The sequence below is a fragment of the Dendronephthya gigantea genome, unplaced genomic scaffold, assembly GCF_004324835.1.
Source record: "Dendronephthya gigantea isolate DGI-Jeju-01 unplaced genomic scaffold, DenGig_1.0 000106F, whole genome shotgun sequence".
Lineage (NCBI taxonomy): Eukaryota > Metazoa > Cnidaria > Anthozoa > Malacalcyonacea > Nephtheidae > Dendronephthya > Dendronephthya gigantea.
Genome location: NW_021163116.1, coordinates 736810 through 754904, shown reverse-complemented (window position 1 = coordinate 754904; position 18095 = coordinate 736810).

The window sequence follows — 18095 nt, the reverse complement described above, 5'->3', positions numbered from 1 at the left end:
AAACAAAAAAAGGGCTGGTCAGCCAAAATTTCAGAGTATTCCAAACGATTTTATTCCTCCCATGACAATGGTGAAATAAACATCATTTTCAATGACAATCCTGCTGTATGTTGAGGGAAAAGGGGAGGGGGGGGGGGGGAGTCCAAAGTGAATAATAGTAAATGAATAAATAAATAGTTTTCACTTTTGACCATTGGTCTTATGTATTACTGGTATAGAGAGTTATTGTAAAATTCAATACATTTGTAAAATAATTCAGATTACAGAAATGGGAGGAGGGGAAATGAAGAAAGAACATGAATTTCGCTTGAAAGAAATGGCACTGGAAAACCAGCGAAGGCGAGAAGATCGGGAACATGAAATTATTCTGTTCAGGGTGTTGGTACAAAGTCCTCAAGCACCCTATCCTACCAATCCAATGCCATACAATTATCCTACAGTGACAATTGCCACACCTTTTTCTGCAAATGCAATGTCAATGCCATCAACTGGTAGTAGTTACAACACTTGTGACACTGAGACTGACTGCACTAACAAGAAAACATATCTTTCCTAGTGACTTTATTATACCATATTGAAGGATAATAATTTATAGTTATTATTTTGTTGTGTTTTGTTGAAGCCCATTTGTGGTGTTACCTAGTCCTTGAGTACTAAATATACTACAACAAGTTCATTTCTTGTCAAACCTAGCTTAAAAGTTGATAACATATATTTGAATTTTCTCAATTATTCACAAAAAGAACTTTGAATTAAAGTTGAGTTTTAATATAAATGCTGTATTCTTGTTTAGAATAATCAAATACCAAGTCGAGTAGTTGTCCAAACATTTATGCTATTTATTTATTTAGTTAATTAAAAGTATAACAAAATTATATGATAACTGTAAATCAAATTAGCTTATTTGAATACTCGCTTTGAATGCAATCAGTTTTTTATAATTAAATCAATAATTACAATTCATACAGTCTTATTAATCCATTAACCAATACACAAGCAGAATTTTTAAGGTTGTTGCGCCATAAAAAATCATGTGAGAGCAGTCCGAGTGCCCTCAGCATCATGCCCTCACTCACAATGTCATTGTTCCTACATGTAGGCTCATCTAAAGGTAAATTTGCCTCTTCCCAATCAGAAAGGAAGTTATTGTTTTGCATTTCACATAAATTGTGGAGGATACAAGAAGCCTTTGTGACTGGAACAACTGATGTAACACACATGTCAACACATTTTAAAAATCTTGCTAATCTACCTTTCCACCTTCCAAATGTATTCTCTATAGTCATTCTGGCATGACTGAAAGAATAGTTGAAGATAAGCTCCACATGGGAAGAGTTATCACTTGCTTGATATGGCTTCATAAGCCCGGGTTGTAATGGATATGCTGGGTCACCAGTGATAAAAGGTGATACATTTTCACCTTGTATTTGCTTTGCAGGTATCTCAGGAAACAGCTGGTCATTGTTGCTCTTTTGGTAAATTAATTAATTAGATAATACTCTTGCATCATGACAACCTCCTGGCCAACCTATCACCACATCTCTAAATAAATAATTTGAGTCGACCACTGCTTGGATTAAAATGCAATGGTATCCTTTACGATTTACAAAAACCAAGTGACATTCTTCAGGAGAAAGTATTGGAATACGAGTGCCATCAATGGCACCAGCACACATCGATATTCCCCACTTTTTCTCATAATCATTAATTACTAGCACAAGTTCTTCTCCCTGTGGAAATTTTATCACTCTTGACAACCCTTGGTTGATTGCCTTGCAAACCTCTTTTATGCAAATACAGACTAAGGACGTTGAAACACCAAATAGATGAGCAATTGTCCTGTATTCTGCCATTGAAGCCAGGTAATAAAGTGTTAGTGCAAGTCGACGGTCAGCGGGTATAGGTTTTCTCATGGTCTTATCTCTTCTAGGTATTTGTCCAGATATTTCTTCTAATATAAATGTGAATGTTTCCCTGGTTACTCAGAAATTTTGATACCAATGTTCATCGGTGAAAAGAACAGTATCTAGGTCATACCAAATGGCTGTCCTTCAATGTGTCTATATGTCTCAAATTTGCGGCGGGTAAAGACAAAATAACGCAACAGTTACACGAAAAAACAACTTCCTTTCGTCTTTTAACATACGTTTCTAGTGTCGAAATGGGTTTTTCTTCGTTTTTGGCTTACATAATGCTCTTCTGCGTTTCAACAAATATAAATATAACTCTATTTCTGTCTGCCATCTTTAAACTTTACTGAGGGTTACATGAAAAATAGGCGGACGTACCTTGACCGCTAACAGCGAATACCGTCTTAAATAGAAAGTAGAGGTGCAGTTTTCGGAACAAGCACTGTGCTTTTACAAAAAGTGCGGCCTACAAAAAATTGCGGTGTAAACATGTAAATAGAGAAGTACAAATTTTGGCACGAGTGCCTATTCTTAGGCGTGCCGTGCCCAAAACGCTTGTCCTGTAAACCAGCCTTAAAACAAGCCATTTTTTACATAAAGAACAATGAAAAAGATGACAAAAGATCTGAATCTGTATATCAAATGCCAAAATTATAATTCCATATTTCAATCCAATTAAAAATAAATACTTAAACATTGGAAAATTTGAGTTTGCACATACAAATGTTGATTGAATTTCTGAATATGAAGGTGGTAAAAATCATGAAATTTTTTTCGTTTTTATGTAAAGCACATGTAGAGGCATCACAATGATAAATTAACCAATTCAAACAAAAAAATCAGGCAATTATATCCTTTGTGTTTCATCGAAACATGAAATTAAACTTTTTCTCCCCATGCCATAAACTCTTTGACACTCACAAAAAGATGGAAAATAGAAAATTTGGTAAATCATAATCATCCGAAATTAAAACACAAATCCTTCTGATGCGATTTCCTTTCATTGTTAAAATCACTTTTATACTGTTCCCATTGACTTCGCAATAGTGCATCCCTTTCACACATTTTTTTATGTTGAACTTCCCAGACATAATTAACTAATTGATTCATGAAGATCTTTTTGGAAATAATTTTTTTAGTCTTTAACTCAAATTCAATTATCAATTCAGCATTACTTTCTTTCCACATTTGCACTCCAATTGAAAACTTCACAGGATGAGCAGACTGAACTAACTTCTCTCTGACTTGCAATTGCAACATGCGAAATAGACAAAGACGAAAAAAAGAAAAACACAGAAATACAAAAGGAAATAAAAAAATGGAAACAAATGTGAGCAGGTATGTGCTAAATATATTATAACACAACAGCAATAATAACAACTATGCAAAATATGGATACTAAAATGCATACAACAAAAATTATATACCACTTATTAACCGAATTTGAGGTCCGTGCTGGAAAAATATTAGACCGAGGTCTTGAAAGTATGGACAGAGCGATAGCGAGGTCCATACATAAAGACCGAGGTCTGATATTTTTCCAGTAGTGATACAGTATTTAGTTTATTTATTTATACAATGCGCAACAGCATTTTTGCCAGCTGTTTCGCCAGCCAGTCGCCAAGCAAGCACTGAAGCGGCTTCCAAAACTTTGTTTTTTACACGTTAAATAAGAATGATACAGTCATGTATACAAAAATCAAAGATTTTCCTCGGCGATGGACCTCGCTATTGCTCTGTCCATACTGTCAAGACAAAGGGTTAGGTTACTCAGGTCACAGAATACTATCAGGAGTAATACTATATTTTTCGTAAGTGTGATTCGTCAGTGACTCACTTAGTGAATCATTCGTCAGTCACTTACCAAGTGCATCAAAAAGGCAATCATTCCCCTGCCAATGTCTAAAATGAGGCCACTTTTAGTATTGGCAGGGGGGTGATTGGCTCTATTTAATGCACTTGCTAAGTGAGAAATCATGACCAATCACACTTACGAAAAAATAGTATAGACTTCTCCTTTTCATAGGTATTCTGTGCTCTGTGCTTAGGTATAAAAAATAATTTATTTTATTTTTAGCGGTCTGAAATCATATTTACGCTTCTCTTTAATTTAATTGGGTATTAAATCTTCAGGTACGACAATGAATTGAAAAAAACGGAATTAGAACAACAATTCCCTTGGCGCTTGTATTTGTGTTGTATATATTTGTTTTATTGGCGCTTTAAATAAAACATGTCTTCATCAATCTAGTTTATTCGGTGCCACATAAATTCCCTGGGCGAGAATTATTACTATCTGCCTTCAAGCTTGCAGCATGCGAATTAAAAACGTGCATTTGACCATTGACAACCCAAAAGACAAAAGACGTTTTGTCTTTTAGATTGTCTCTGGGGAATTTGAGGTTTCAAAACATACGTTTGATGGTTTGAGGTTTCAAAACGTACATTTGCCGTTTCAAAACATATGTTTTGTCACGCCCCTCTCACTTTGGGTTATTTGTAAAAACGGTATTAAAACTACTGAATACATCTATTTGAAAAAAGAAAACTGTGTCTATATAGGTTTACTTTTCTCAGAGAGTAAGGTTCCATTTGTAATTGTTATAAAACACTTTTTCGCAAACGTTACAAGGGCAATAAAGCTATTTTTGGATATTAGCGAAGTTTGCTTAAACTTCAAAACATTTCAATTTCATTGTCTAAACATGACAGGGGGCATGACAAAACATAGTTTTGAAAAGGCAAACATGCATTTTGAAATAGCACGCTGCAAGCTAGCCTGCAGTGCAGACTTGAATGCAAATGGTAATAAGGCCCTGCTACACGTTCCAATTTTTTTGCAGCTGGCATTGCAATTTCACTTTTAAGAGATGTAAATTACTGAAGAGTCTTCAAAGTGTGAGAAATGCCATAGAGTGTAATATTATTAATAAAGGCAAAAGTTTGGTAGTTGCAAATTGCCATATATACATCTCTCAAAAAGCTTCATTGCAAGCTGCAAAAAAAATTGCACTGTGTAATAGGGCCTTGCACCGTGTAAACTGCATGCATCGTTGAAATAGGGGGAAATGATTATTTGCAGGAACATATAGCCATACGAAAATATTTCAATCAGTCACATTATCAAGTTGGTTGTTAACATAATGACAAACAGCTTAATAATTCTTCATATCATGTGACAACCGAATTAAATAGCTTTATTATTTTTTCAAAAAAAGAACATTACAACTTTGTTCGCTTGAATTTGTGCCGATTTACCATTTCTGCTCCCCTGGACACAAATTCGAGCGAACAAAATTAAATATCCTTCTTTAAATAAATAATAAAACAATTAACAAAAATAAATATTAACATGCAATTTAAACAAATATTTTATAATTAACAATTTAAATAAATATTAAAACAATTTTGTTTCACATAGTATGGAGAATTATCAAGCTTTTGCATGCTATTGCACTTACTAATGAAATCTGTTGGGCAGAACTAAATTTATATGAATATATACCCTGTACCCTAGTTGCACCTATGGCTATGCTTAGCAAAAGGCGCTGAATTATTGCTGTCAAATCTCTTCTTAATTAAATAATCGATTTTTGTGTCAATATCTTAATACTCGTTCACATTAAATATATAATCTCAAACGGCTGTTTTATGTGATGGATTATATTGTTGTTTGTTGCTTATCAATTTTTGTATCTGCGAATGCAGATATATTGCTATCGTGCGCGTACCGTACCATGTGTTAGCACATAGCCATTCACCGACGGGCTTATATAATTAGTCCAATATAAGCCAATCAGCGATTAGCTTACATCATGTCCGCACCTGCGAACGGGCATTGTTGGGCCTCGTGTTATCAGGTGTTTATTGTGTTCGCCATTTTGGATTTTCATTTTTGGCTTCAAAAATACCTTGGATTGCTAAAAAATTCTCGCCATTTCCAAAAATTCTCGCCATTTACATTGTTGTCATCTATCAACATGGAAACTTATACTCATCTGGTAAGTAGTCAATCTCTTCGGAGATCAAAACAATCTCTTCGGAGAACTAGACAATCTCTTCGGAGATCAAAACAATCTCTTCGGAGAACAAATCAATCTCTTCGGAGATCAAAACAATCTCTTCGGAGAACAAATCAATCTCTTCAGAGATCAAAACAATCTCTTCGGAGATCAAAACAATCTCTTCGGAGAACTAGTCAATCTCTTCGGAGATCAAATAAATCTCTTCGGAGATCAAAACAATCTCTTCAGAGATCAAAACAATCTCTTCGGAGAACTAGACAATCTCTTCGGAGATCAAAACAATCTCTTCAGAGAGCTAGACAATCTCTTCGGAGATCAAAACAATCTCTTTGGAGAACAAATCAATCTCTTCGGAGATCAGAAGAAGTAATTCAGGAGCAAAATAGATATAACATTGCACATTTATACCGTACTCATAGACATAGTAGCTATATTAAGTGTACAAATTCAGATCACTGTGCATGTTGTTGCAGATCGACTGTACGGAAATTAACTAAGCAAGCAAATGCTAAACGATCTGGAGACCGTGCCCCGTCCAGATTGCCTTTAAAGAGAATTATATTGGCTGTGAGAAAGAGAAAAAATAGATCATTTTTAAAGCATTATTTTCTAAGAACCGCCCCAAGGTCATCCATTTTGAACAAAATAGCTAGTAATTTCAAGCAATGTTGTTTTCAATTTGTGCAATTGCAACGTATTTTTATCAATTCATTTGGATATTTTAAGCCAAGTGTCAACTTAGTTCACAAAAACATATATATGGCAAAACAATCACTGTGTAATATGTTAAACAGTCAAACCATAGCAGGCAATATTGCCAATGAACAATATCACATATCTCAAAGGACTCTAATGTTGTCAGGAGATATTGAATTAAATCCTGGTCCTGTTCAAAACAACAGTCCAACTAGGTTGTCATCTAATGTAGTGTTAAAACAAAGGTTAAGACGCTTTCAGTTAAGACCATTTGATGTTGGTGGTGATGGTGACTGTTTCTTTCGAGCTGTGTCACATCAATTATATGGTGACCCAGAACGACACTTTGAAGTTAGAGCGGCTGGTATTGCATATATGAGAGATAATCCTGAGAGATTCATTGAAAGTAATACTGAAATCTCTTGGTTAGAATACCTTAATAATATGTGTATGCAAGGGACATGGAGTGATGCTATGATAATACAAGCTGTGGCTGATCAGCTTAAGTTAAAAATTACTATTGCAGAGACACATGAAGGGTTTTGTGAGTACAGTATAATACAACCTGTATCGTTAACACAGCAACTAACTCATGTCTATTTGGGTCATATAGATGAGTATCACTATGTATCAACTTTGCCATCTACTTCAATGTCAGGTTTTGTTGAGATAAATCCTGAACAGTCGATCCAGAGCTCTCGGCCTATAAAGCAAACAAGAACACAGTACATGAAGAAATACATGAAACAAAAACGAGCTAATGAGATACAGAGCCCTGAGGCTAAGGAAAAGAGAAGAGTTTATGAAAAGGAATACAGGAAACGTAAACGGGACAGTGAGAGTTCCCAGCCCTCACCACTGAGCATTGAGGCTAAGCAAAAGAAAAGACTGTATGCAAAGGAATACAGGAAGCATAAACAGGCCAGTGAGAGTTCCCAGCCCTCAACAATGAGAGATGAGGCTAAGCAAAAGAAAAGACTGTATGCACAGGAATATAGGAAACTAAAACATTGTGAGATTGAACCACTACAAAGTTTAATATCGAAATTTCATAATGTCGTCTCACAAGGTCCTCTTTATATTTGCACTTGTTGTGACCAGTTATGGTACAAGCATAGTGTCATTCCAGTCACAACACTTAAAGAAAATAATCCTGATGTTCAAAAAAGATTGTTAAATAGAAAAAGCGTTAACAATGTCGAGTGGTTGTGTAAAACCTGTAATAAGCATCTAAAAAACAATAGGGTGCATTAGATAACATGATTCATCAGGATCAAGGATTTAAATTTCTTAGAGCTGTAAGGGGTTCACCTGCATATTTTGAAAAAGCCAAGAAAGATATATTTGCAATGATCAGGCAGTTAGGATCTGCTTCCTTATTTTGTAGTTTTTCTTCAGCAAAAACACAATGGACTCATTTACTGAGAATACTTGGTAAACTTGTTGATAACAAAACATATACTGACACTGAACTTGAGAGCCTCGATTGGGAAGAGAAAACTAGGTTAATTCAGAGCGATCCTGTGACATGTGCCAGGCATTTTGATTATCAAGTGCACATGTTTTTGCAAAACTTCCTTTTAAGTAGTGCTGCACCTCTAGGAAAAATTGCAGACTGGTTCTATAGGGTTGAATATCAACAAAGAGGGTCACCTCATATTCACATGTTAATATGGCTGGAAAATGCTCCTACATTCGGAGAAGACTCTGATTGTGATGTTGTTTCATTCATTGATAAGATAATCACATGTGAAAAGCCAACTGAGAATCCAGATTTACTTGCACTTGTAAACAGGCAAGTTCATCGTCATTCTCACACATGTCGAAAGAAATCCAAAAGTGTGCGTCGTTTTAATTACCCACAGCCACCTATGAGGTCAACCAAAATTCTATATCCATTAGATATTGATATGGATGATAATGAAGTTGATCAACATAAAGAGACTTGGAAATTTTTAAAGAAACATCTGAATGATATGAAAGAGGGTGAAGACAATATTACATTTGACCAGTTACTTTTAAATCTTAAACTGACAGAACAGAACTATTTGCTAGCTGTTCAATCTAGTCTCAAGACACCAACTATATTCTTAAGAAGAAAACCAAATGAACTAAGGATCAATAATTATAATGCTGCCTGTCTCAGTGCATGGCGTGCAAATATGGATATTCAATTTGTACTAGATGTATATGCATGTGCAATATACATTGTATCGTATATATCCAAGGCTCAAAAAGGCATGAGTGAGCTATTGAGAACAGCTTGTGAAGAAGCAAAAAGGGGAAACTCCAGTATTAAACAACAAGTGAGAGATATTGGAAATAAGTTTTTAAACAATGTTGAAATAAGTGCACAAGAAGCAGTCTATATAATACTTCAACTTCCAATGAGGAAATCTTCTCGTCAAGTAGTATTTATAAATACTTCACCTCCTGAGGATAGAGTTCAGTTACTAAAACCTTTGCAAGAAATTAATGATTTGGAAGATGACTGTGATGAAATTTATCCATCTGGTCTAATAAAGCGTTACACAAAACGACCAGCCAAACTTGAAAATGTGTCCCTTGCAGATTGGGCTGCATGTTACAACTCCACTGGTAAGCCATATATCAAACCATCTCGTAAATTAGATATTGATAATTATCCACTTGAGACAAACTTGAGTGATAATGATGATGATAATGAGGAAGAAGAAAGTGAACAAAAGAATAAAAAAAGATCTAAAGCTAGAATTATTCGAAGTGTATGTTTTAACAAGGAAGTTGATTCTGAAAAGCATTACCGTGAACTAATCATGTTATTCACTTCTTGGAGGGATGAAATAACTGATTTATTAGGAAATTGTGCTTCTTACCAAGAACACTATTTACAATGTAAAAATACAATAGATGAGCAGATGAAATGTTATGCTATGTGTAATGAAGACCTGAATGCGATTCAAGACCAGCTTAATAATGTGGAAGATAATGATGACAACTATGACCTGATTGCTCCAGGAACACAAAACATTGAGCGTCAAGATGAGAATGAAGGTGCACAAGATCTTCATCCAGAATTCATTGAAAACTATGACCTATCTGGTGATCTTGGAATTCCTTCAGCTGCATCAAATACTGAGCAGCTGATATTGCATGAAGAACAGGATGATATTTACAGAGGAATGGTACAAAAATTAAGCAGAGAACAAAAATAATTTTTCTTCCATGTTTTACACCTTATTAAAACTTCTGATAATCCATTCTACTGTTTTCTTAGTGGAGGGGCTGGAGTTGGCAAGTCACATCTCACTAAGTGTCTTTATCAACCAGCATTAAAGTATTATAATACTAGAGCAGGGGATGATTTCCATCAGGTGAAAATATTAATGCTTGCACCAACTGGTAAAGCAGCTTACAATATCAAAGGTAACACAATACATAGTGCACTTTCAATACCTGCATGTCAGTCTTTAAAAAATTACAAACATCTTGATTCAAGTAGGTTAAACACCTTACGGTGTCAACTTGGTGGTTTGAAACTAATATTTTTGGATGAGATCTCAATGGTTGGTAGTACAATGTTTAATGTTCAAATAAATAATAGACTGAAAGATATTAAAGGAAGTAAAGAAGATTTTGGTGGTGTAAGCATGGTTGATATTGGTGATTTATTTCAGCTGGAACCTGTAATGGACAGGTATATATTTAAGAATCTAGACAATTCAGAATATGCAGTTCTTGCTCCTAAAAAATGGCAAGATAACTTCAATATGTTTGAATTGAAAGAAATTATGCGCCAAAACCAATCACAACTCAGTTTGCTGTAGGTAGAAACCAAACTGCACAAGTTGTTAGAAAACAGTTTCCACTTAGACCTGCTGCGGCTAAGACAATTCACCGTTCACAAGGTGACACTGAACAAAAAGTTGTTGTAAATTTCAACACTAGAAGATCAATACCTCATATACATTATGTTGGTTTGAGCAGGGTAACAGCAATTGAAGGTTTATTTATCACTGACCTATGTGAAGATAAAATAGCTGTCAATCCTCATGTGGCAGCTGAAATGGAACATTTGAGAAATGAACGTGTACTAAAACTAAGTGTCACTCCTATTTATAAGACAGACCAAGTCTCATTCAAACTGTGCTATCTAAATGCACGGTCGTTACATAAACATATTGATGATATTCGGCATGATTTTAATTTTGCAAATACAGGCATCAATATTTTTTCTGAAACTCGATGTATGCGCTCAGATAATGCCAATATGTATGATATTGGTGGTTACTCCTTGTTCAGAAATGATGGTCACTCTTTGACTACCAGACCCTTTGATGGCATGGCAGTGTTTAGCAGAGTTGAATTCTTACCTGGATATCCATGTTGTTATAATATCAATGGCATTGAAATAACCATAATGAAAGCAATGATTCTTCCACATGTTACTATAATTGGTATATATCGATCACCCAGAATTCCAGTACAACAATTGTGTGCAGCATTAGATGAGGTTTTGATGTTTTGTACTTCTCAATTTAACATCTTCATTGGTGATTTTAATATCAATTGGTTGGATGAAGCCAATAGAAGGCCTTTAGATACATTTTTTATCAATGATCGTAACTATATGCAATTGGTGTCTAATGTAACCACAGACAATCGGACATTAATAGACCATATTTATACAAATCTACCAGACTCACAAGTTAGTTCACACATTTTAGAAACTTATTTCTCGGATCATAAAGCAGTGTGTGCCTTAATTAACTGTTTTCACTAAACCAAACTTAGCAATATCATGATAGGTATATTTTTATATTGGGACATGAGTCACTGGACACAATTCACTTAAACAGTTGCACATTGTGGTTTTACACATTAGATTTCAACAAAATTTAACTAATTTTCAAATGCTGACAACAGAATCACCAGGTAAGCAAGTTTTTTTTCAACCCCCGCCTCCCTGCCACAGTCCCTCCTCATTATATTGTCATTTTGCTTTTTAACATAAATGTTTTTGTTTAGCAATTAATACAACAATGACAAATGAATGTAGTGGATATTGGCTGGATAATTTCATCAGAACAAACCTGCTTGCAAGATAATCTTACCTAAATTCATTAGTATGGCTATAAGAAAATAACTGGTATGGCTATAAGAAAATAACTGAACAGCTACAATAATCATATGGATGGATCTAATCTATGGCATACAATGTACAAACCAAACTTTTACTCATACAGAATTTCTCCCACAACACAAATTGTTTTTCAATTTTGTGTGGATGTGCTGTGTTATACTGAACAGTGTGGTATATCATTAACTGTGTCCAGGACTGGAATTGAATTATATACTACACTCATGACCTTCAAAACAGTCTCTACTGATCAGTGGTCTTCTATATATTATGATTGACCTCTTTGCTACAGTGATGTATGTTCCTCAAATAGTTTGTGTATGTTACTCAACATTTAACATTGACAAGTGGAATCAACAAGTCACGAAACTTTTGCTCCATTTGATTACGATAACGTTTTGAAAATTCTATCGGTATGGACTAACAAGTGACAACATCTGCTACCCTGACTATATGGCATCTCAAATCCTTTGCATATTGTGATTATATGGGCGATAAATAAGATTGTCAAGCTATGGATGTAACATCCCAGTTTATGCATCAACGACATCAAAACTTAGTTGATGTAAGGAAACCTTTGTTGCTGTTATGGAGATACCACTGCCAGTGGAGTTTATAGCTGCTATTATATTCACTATGAAAACAAGACCTCATTATTTTATTCAATACCAGAATCTAACATTAAAAATTTATTAAAACTTTAAAATCTGATTTGCTATAATGTAATAAGTGATAAAATATTTCAGTAGAGCATTTGTTTGCACATGACATAACAGCTGCCATGTTGATGTTCCAATTCAAAATAATTTTAATCAGGCTCTTTTGTCTGGAACACCAAAATGGCCACCATGGCTTTTGATAAGTTTGTCCCTGGGGAATCTTTAATCTTGAATGAGTGCAAATGGTCTGTTGTCACATGCAAACTTAATTATTCAGTTCCTTGCAAGAAAATACAAAACATGACTTCACTTTTGGGCAGATATGCACATATCACATACTAATTAACAAAGTTACATTTCCCAACAAAAATATCAATACAGTCTAATATACAGTACATCATTAACTACTGAATATAATGTAAATTAAACAAAGTTACATTTCCCAACAAAAATACTAGTCTCAATGCAGTCTATAACATACAGTAGATCATAACTACTGAAAATGTAAACTAAACAAAGTTAACAAAGTTGCATTTCCCAACAAAACAATTGTCATTGCAGTCTAATATACACTGAATATACAGTAGATCATTAACAATGGAATATTGTAAATAACATAAAGTGTTAATATTTGTCTTCAACTGTCAATCTCATTAAAAATTGTTTACAAAGGAAGAAACTGAGATATAACTTGTGTTGCTTTATCAGCAATAATTTTGCAACAACCTGACTTCAGAATGATCCTTTTGAGGTCTTGCAAGGGCATGTCATTCACTTGCATTTTGGAGCCACACACATTCAATAAGCTTTGTAAACCATCATTAAAACAAGTGAACTTAACAAGCTCCTCATCATTGCTCCTAATGGTGACTTGTGCCACAAGCTTGGCTTTTAACATCTCCACAAGCATATCGTTATTACATGAAGAACACGTAACCATGTCGTCAGGCACAGCTGCTATTGGTAGGTTAAAGCCCTTATTGCAAATAAGACAACACGATGTGCGATTCAATTGTATAGCAACACACCGACCAGTCAGGAGATTTTCTTTTATTTGGGGCGCATCGAAATTAATACCTCCTACGTTTTCAATTTCGCTATACTCCGTGGATTCATTGGTATTTAAATATTTTTCATCATCAAAAATCCGCACCTTTAGATTTCTGAAATGATAACTCTTTCCTGCATGTATTCCATCAATGTGGTTCTCCCATACAACAAACTTTATAGACTCGGTTTGATCGGCAACCAAGCACTCTGATTTGGACCTTGTTTTTTCATTTTTCACAATGAACTGTTTCGTTTCCTGTTTTTTGATGACTTTAACTTTCAAATCCACCACTTCATACAAATCTTTCGACAATGCTGCTTTGACGGTACACAGGTTACAGCCATTTGCATTTGAGCTGGCGGCTGGCATTTCAAACGCGTTGTTTCATTGTTTGAAACGGTGCGTTGATTGGTTAGCAACGCCTCGTTGCTAAGGGCGAAATGATACATTTCCTAGGCTATGACATATCTATAAATAGAAATGTCTTACCTAGGAAATGTATTACCGGTACTGTATTGTAAAACTGTTTACTTGTCGAATTGTTTGATTTACGGCTTTACGCAAAATGATAAGGTTCAGCAAAGCTGGTCGGACGTACAATGCTGGAAAAGAGATATCGGAAGATTTAAGAAGGCTGATCATCGATAAAATTTTAGAAGTTGGTGGGGACAGAGTAACGCGAGCTATTCCACTTCCTTACACTCGGATTGCTGAGCAGTTTAAAGTCGCTCCTAACACTGTGAAAAGAATTTGGGAACGGTTTTGTGAAAATTATACCGTGAACAGATTACCGGTTTCAGGTGGTAATAAGCCAAAACTGTCTCCAGGAGACTTGGAATTAATCGAAGTGTTAAAAACTGCTAGGGGTTCAATTTCGCTAAAAGAAATTATGCAACTTGTTGACGAGTTAGGAGACGTCGAGCCCGGTGGTATTTCTCTATCTACAATAAGCCGAGCTGTGCGCAACAAAATGCCATCAGGTCGACGTTATACAAGGAAAAAGATCACAAAGTTTGCAAGAGAAAGACTTACCGCCAACAACATATTGTACACGCAGATTTTTATGGATTATCTCAACGCACAAGATCCGTATTGTGTAAAATTCTTCGATGAAGCTGGGATTAAATTGCCGGATCAATGTACGAGGAATTATGGCCATTCTCCAGTTGGGGAAAGGTGTGTTGAAATTGTGAGAAAGACACAATCGCCTAATTTCTCGCTAAGTACCCTTGTTTCGTTAAACGGTATCGAATTTGCAAATGTTATCGATGGTGCTACAAATACGGTGGAATTTTTGAAATTCTTCGAAGACGCTGGGCAATCCATAAATGTAGCATTTGATCGTCCAAGCATATATACTGGTGATATCATAGTGATGGATAATCTTTCATGCCATCATTATGAAGGAGGCCAAATTCTGGAAGAATGGTTAGAGGACATTGGCGCTGAACTTCTGTACACCCCAACGTATTCACCAGACCTGAACCCAATAGAGGAATGCTTCTCTCAAATAAAACATTTAGTTAACGAGGACTTAGTAGGTCGGCCCGAAAATCATAATGTAAAAGTAGCTGTAATGAATGCTGTTACAAAAGTTACACCGCAAGACATGCTTGGCTACTATCGTCACGTCATTTAATAGACTTTTCTATAATTATATCAGTTGGACTGTATTAAAAGAATGTTTAAATTATGTGCATTGTCTTCAAATACCACCAAATTTGCAAGCTACTGTGATTCTACGTTTCAAAGAAGCATGGTTACTGTGAAACATAAACGCTTTTTTTTTTGTTCACGGTATCTTGCAAAAAGGTAATAACACATGCGTCTTATTCTAATTACTATAATGCGTTGCATTGCCATGAATTTAAAGCAATACTTAGTTTGAGGGCGTTTTTATTCAAATAAAATGTTTTCGTGCAATCATTGTGCATAACAACGAATCTCGACAAGAGAATTACGACATTAAATCGACTGCTTACTGCATATTCCGCGATATGATTTGTAAAATACATGCATATGTCGAGAAGCTATGAAACAAAATTTCAAAATACACTATACTATAATACTATAAAGTCTATATACTGATGCTAAATTCGCGAAGCAAAGTTCCGCAGCTTTAACTGATGATGTGAACTACTAAACTTACTTAGAACATAAAATCAATATGACAACGTATGCATGCATAGTCTACACCCATATATAACAGGTTGCTTTGTTAAATATTTACAGATATGCTTCGCAAAGCAAAAATGTTTCAAGAGGCATCGCTGGTCGAGGTAGTGTTATTAAACAGTGATATTAACGCGACCGCTGCATTGTTTTCACTTTGTGAAGAGGTAAAATCTGGAGACTGATCCTCGGATTGAGATGAACCGACAATATTAATACTTTTATTATCAGCCGTATTGGACAGATCAGTCTGTGAGTTATGTTGCGCGGTTAAATCGATGCAAATCCGTTCGGCTTTACACGCGAAATCACTTTTCTGATTTTTGATCGTCACATCGCAAGTACTGGCTTTCAGGGCCAAATCTAGTTGTGCTTCTTCCTCCGCTTTCGACGTGGGTTCGCATCGATACAAAATGTCAGAGGAAGGATGGAAAGAACTGAAGAACCTGAAGGAGTCGAAATCGTTGAACCAACAGGGAATTTTACTCCATAGTTTTGAAGAACGCCTTTAGCAGGATTCTCGTGAACACGTCGGCGCTTTGGTTGAGATAAATTATCGCGTTCTTCGACATCAGCCATAGCAAGTTTCAAAATTTGGGAAAGATTCTGTTTTGGAGGAATTTTTCCATTGAAATTTTTCTTACAGTAACGTTCGACGAGATGCACATGATGCCTTAACAGAGACCAATTTTTCAGACCACCGACGTAATAAATCGATGCATTTTCAGACAACAATTTCTGTTCGACCTGATTGACTAAAGATTTCTTTAAACTCTCAACTGAAGACTGGCGATTGTTGACTTCTTGTTTGATCTTCTGTAATTTACTTTCTTCTTTTTGTAACTCCTGGCGCATCTTGCCTCTGTTAATTTGACGAGCATGAAACTTTTCAATCCCACAGTCATAGACATTTGTACATGTATCCAGCGCGCATTTTTTAGACGTGTGCCCCAGTCTCATGTGACAATTGCCACACACGTTGCCCTGAACAAACTCATGATTTGACTTTGCTTGCTGCAGTTTTTTATCGACAGTCTTCATTTTATCCTTTATACTTGCCACTTTGAGCTCTTGCTCTCTTTTGTTTTCGTGCAGTTTCTTCAGGTAACGTTCTAATGGTGAAAGAACTGCTGTGCTTGGTGCAACGGTGCTTGGTGTAACAGTGCTTGGTGCAACAGTGCTTGGCGACGGATTAAGTAAATCGTCATCTTCGTCATCTTCGTTTAGACCTTTCTCCTCGATCGCAACAGCAAATCTGGAGTTCAAGCTGCTTTTAGCGGCGCTGTGTACTATAGTACGTTCTTGGACGGATACCGCAGCAACTGGAATACGTTTAACTTGCGCGATGGGATTTTCCACAGATTTGGGCTCTATATCGTCCCACAGATCGTCCATATTACAAGTTTTGCCTGGAGCCAACTTCGATTTTGAGACAGGAATTTGAATAGGAGAATCTAGCTGCGAAACTTTCAAGTATTCTTTTTGTAATCGCGATCTGTTACTGGATTCGAAGTCTCGAACATTTCCCTAAACATTTCTTGGTCGCCGTACGATAAATTTATATAGTCGCCATCATCATCCTTGAATCGGATTCTAATTGTGCTTGGTGTTACGTACTGTAGTGATCTAACGTTTGCTCTTATATCATTAGTTAGATCTATGAAATTGTAATCATTTTTTTCGTAAAGGTTAACAAAAAATGATGAAAATTTTTCGTCACCATACTCCAACTTAAACAGATACTTCGATCCCATGTTTTTGAAAGGCCTTGCCGTCGCAATTGCTATAATTAATACCATAGTTGATTGGCATGTTATGTCTAGCGTATAAATATATTCATGATGCAATCTCACTCGGAACGTTAGGCTACGCCCATCAAAAGTTCATTTTAGCCCTTAGCAACGAGGCGTTGCTAACCAATCAACGCACCGTTTCAAACCATTGAACAACGCGTTTGAAATGCCAGCCGCCAGCTCAAATGCAAATGGCTGTACTTGACAATGCTTCGTTGTACTCAAACTTAGGCGAGGATGGCATAACCTTTGCTTTCTTTGTTATGGTATATTCATCCAATCCAGCATGGAATCGTTTGGTAACAGATGCCTTAACACCAGAAATTTTTACTGGCGATTTATTCTGATACGCTTGTTGAATGTTTATGCGTTTCTCTGGCGAGTAGCATACAGCACGCACTTTAGTGTTCTCGTCAGTTTGGATATGACAGTCAAAAAACGTTACTTTGGAATTTTTTGAAGCGGTTACTTTGCTTAATAAGTGCACATACCCCTCAAGGTCGTCTGCAATAGAAAATACATTATTAATTTTATCTGCACAAGCGGATAAGCTAAATACAATTGAGTTTGAGACAATTACTTGCCGCCATTCCAACGACAACGAGGTAACGACATTTCACATTTCATTTGTTGATGCATACATAAAAACACATTGCATCGAATGCCATTC